The 4,083-nt window shown below is 29.6% G+C and overlaps 1 long non-coding RNA gene across 1 annotated transcript; it reads right to left on the bottom strand.

The window, feature by feature from the left end:
* Positions 1-2,009: 2,009 nt before the first annotated feature.
* LOC117922645 lies at positions 2,010-2,930 on the bottom strand. The gene is made up of 2 exons (XR_004652524.1): positions 2,839-2,930; positions 2,010-2,179 (listed from the first exon to the last, which is right to left on the bottom strand). It is a non-coding gene; the product is annotated as an uncharacterized LOC117922645 (long non-coding RNA).
* Between the last annotated feature and the right edge of the window lie 1,153 nt (positions 2,931-4,083).

Genomic DNA, 4,083 nt, shown 5'->3' with positions numbered 1-4,083 from the left:
CTCTCGATTGTAGTACACAGTTTTGCCTTACTAGATGTATCTACTCTATAGGGTCTTATACTATCAGCACCTACACTCTTTTTTTATAACCCTAACGTAACACTCCCTTGTGATCCTTAGAGGATCCCCCAAAATTTTTGCGATGAGATTTCTCACCCTTGTTTAAGGTAAATGTACTTTCACAATAGATTTCTGAAAGCTTGAGAAACGGAGGTTCAAGTTTTTTATGATCAATAGGTATACTCTCTTAGGTTCATGAAAGTTCAATTATTTTTAATAAAATATTTATATTTATACTTATAAAACTCTAGTATCTAATTATAAAGATTTTACTAATTTTAAAACATTAAAAAAAAAAAAAAAAACTTTTTAGATCAAACACCAATTTTAGAGATAAACACAATTTTAAGACTTATGCAAAACAAAATTTGAAATAAAATATAGTATAACCTGAATTAGGAAATACGAAGCAATTTCCTTCCTAATTTTTTGTGTTAGCCAATATGAAAGCTTTAATAACCATAATTCCATACTTACCTTAAATTTTACGAATTTGAACAACTCAAATTCAAATATAAAGAAGAAGTTGGAAGTTATCATGAGCAAGGATGAAAATTTCTGTTTTTTTGGCCGAAATTTCGGCGAAATTTTGTGTTTCGGAGGTCGGCGAAACGAAAGAGGGGGGCGAAATGTCGACGGAAGAAATATCCGTAAATTTCGCCAAAAATCGGAGAAATTTCAGATAAATTTTGGTAAAAGGAGAATTTTTGGTGATTTTTTGAAAAAATCGCCTCCGATTGGAAAATTTCAGAGAAAAATCGTTTTGTTTCGGTTTATTGAAGCCGGATGTGATCCAATGGTCAGAATTGAACCTCAAGCTATATGATAATATGTACAAATTATTGATATTGACTAGAATAAGTTTTTCATAAAACTTCATAATGAGTGTATAAGTACAACCAACATAATATAATTATGTCTAATATCGCGATTCACAAATCATATTATATATATATATATATATCAAATTTTTCAACAAAATAACTTTAAATTGTCTATTATACTTCTAATTACATTACTATAAGGTTTTTTTACATTTCCATGAGTTTTTATCAATTTTTTGCTTACCAAAATTTTTTTTCAAAATATCCGTCGATATTTTTCCGATATATCCATAAAATCGAGTTACCGATATATCCGTAATTACCGATATTTTTATCATTGGTCATGAGATAGATAAGACCCAGCAAAATAAGTTACATCCAATATGTAAGAAAGGAAAAAAATTACTTACCATCAATGATAAAAATTTGAAGTTGGGCAGAGTGGATACCATAACATTTTGTATGAACTAGTTCTAAAATATGTAAATTATGAAGAGTCATAAATTTCTCCTCTTTTTGCAAATTTCAAACCCACTTCTTCTTCATTTGTTGATAGCGGTACAACTGTTAAACGACCTTTTGATGCAAATTGAGGTTTCTGTTTTCTACAGTTCCTTCTTCGTTATCTAGTTTGTTGCAGTTGATATGGTTGATCACTTGTCATTTTAATATATTTTATAAGTTTTATCAAATGGTAAGAAAAAGATCGAATCCTTATTTTTATTTTTTTAATTAAAATTACTAATTCCATTATAGGTATTAAGGCACATATTTGGAGATTTGATTGGAGAAATTTTATTTGAATTGAAGATAATTAATTTATTTTAATTTTTGTGCAGATGAATTTACATATAGATTCTATACCACTCCCTACTCTTGTTGTAAGGTTATATTATCAACGCCAGACCAGCCAGTCACTGTTGTGGCAGCAAGTTGACCTAATTTACACTTTTGCAGGTTCTCATTTGTTTATCAATATTGACTTACATTTACATTCTTTTTAATTGATTTTACATTTCTGAGCCCCTCTACTATATTTTCCAACAGCATTTACTTTTGACCTAAAACTAATTATTCATTATTTTAAGAATCACTCTGCTTTCATTTTTATTTACCATATTCCGATGATACTCTCAAGCAACCACCTCATCCTACAACCATCACAACACTGGTACCTTATTTATATTCAAATACATGATAGTCCAATTTTTTTTAGGGGAAAGCTCCAATTTGACAAATTTAGTCGATGGAGAAACTCAATCAACTTCAACGTTTAATAACCAAACAGTCTTTTTCTGCAAAAAAAAAAAAAAAAAAAGTTTGGAAAATCTACAATAACACATCTTGAAGAAGTTATACCAATCTTTTTGCGCCATTTTCTTCTTCATTCTTCCTCTTTGTAAAAGAGAAAGCAGGTAACAATTTCTGCCTTTGTTGCCAAAATGACCCTTAATTTTTCTATTTTGGCTCTAAATTTTCATTCTTTCTATATTGAAACCAAAAGAGGAATACAAAAGAAAAGCGGCTTCGCTAAGCCCACCTCAATTCGCTACTTTGGCCCCAAATTTCCAATTTTTCCTACATTTCCCCCAACCAAACAGAAACCAACCCTAATTTTCCATTTTTTTCTTAGAAATTTCCCTTTTTCCCCACATTCTCACAGGAACAAAACCGCAATAAAATGAAAAAAAAAAACAAAAAACAAAAACAAAAACAAAATCACGAAGGAATAATCACCTTGTTTTTCATGAAAAAAAAAAAAAAAGCCTCAACAAATTAACAAGAAAATGGTGAATCTCTTGGTTTGTTTTTCATGAAAATTGTTTCAGGAAATTCCACAATTGCAAATTAAACACTAGAATCCAAAAGATCCCCAACAAAAGCCCTAGCAAGTTGGAACCGCAAAAAAGCAAATGATAGGTAAGAAAATCAAAAAGCAAAATAAAATCCATACCTGGAATCATTGAAAGTGTCGAAAGATCAAGATAAATTCTGATGATTCATACTTGGAATGATGAGTTTGAAGAAATGGGTCTCACGGTCTTAGTGGCTTTTGCTATCGAGAGTGAGCAGAAGAGGTGTTGGGCTAGCTTATATATGGGTTTTATGATAGCGGATTGAAGCCCATGTGGCTTTAAAGTCCATGTGGCAGCGACTTGAAGAAATCTGTCTACTGAACCATAACTGGTTGGGCCCAATTTTTTCCTGCAACCATATAGACCCATTTGGTAGCGGCTGTATAGGACCCATTTAGTAGCAGCCAATTTTTTAATGCAGCTATATAGACCCGTTTAATAGCTCTCCTTACAATAAAGATTGGAAGTAGAGAATAATTAATTGCTCAATAAGGTATACATCTCAAGGAAAACTATACTAAGTTAAGGCTTCAAAATTATGAGATTATTTTAAAAGCTTTTAAATGTTTGTTGATGGATTTGTCCCCATCAGCTGATTGAAGGAATGCATCTTGGATACCATGAAGAACATAGAATGCATCTCATCCTTTGATCCGTACATTTCATTTGAAGAATGATCCCTACATTGGGTTTCTAGGGAATTAAACATTTTAATTCTTCTTAATGCTTCATTTTTTTTTCATTAAGAATATAAGTAGAAATAAGAAATTCTTATCAAGGAAAATGTTTTTATATCCTTAATTTCAAAAAAAATAATTCAAAAAAAAAGTTATATTTACTTTTGTATTCTTGAAAATATAAATGTAATAAATTTAAAGATTAATAATTTTTTAATCAAGTATTTTTTTTTTTTATATTAATAGTTTGACTCAATATATCATAAAATTAGCATGTTGAAACATAATTTGAAGAATGATCTTGACATTTATTTTGTTTAATGTTTTTATTTATGTTTCATATAGTTTTTTTTTTTTACTTTAGTGAAGTAAGAAGTTTACTTCTCTTTCAAAAATGATGATAGTAAGAGACTTATGATTTCAACAATACTGCATACACTGGCCCAAGGAAACTCAAAGCCCAGTTTACTTCTCTCATGGGCCAGTATGGTGTCCAGCCCAATTTTGAATAGATACTATATGTTTAATGGAGGTTAAAACTTCTAATTTCAATTTATACAATATATTTTATTATTATTTGTATAAATATTTTATACGTATACAATTTGTCACTTTAGTGATCTTATACTATATTTGAAATTAAAAATATAGGTCATGTTTGACTGA

The sequence above is a fragment of the Vitis riparia genome, chromosome 9 (genome assembly GCF_004353265.1).
Source record: "Vitis riparia cultivar Riparia Gloire de Montpellier isolate 1030 chromosome 9, EGFV_Vit.rip_1.0, whole genome shotgun sequence".
NCBI lineage: Eukaryota > Viridiplantae > Streptophyta > Magnoliopsida > Vitales > Vitaceae > Vitis > Vitis riparia.
Note: the sequence above shows the minus strand (reverse complement) of the source record. Positions and strands in the feature narration are given on the sequence as shown.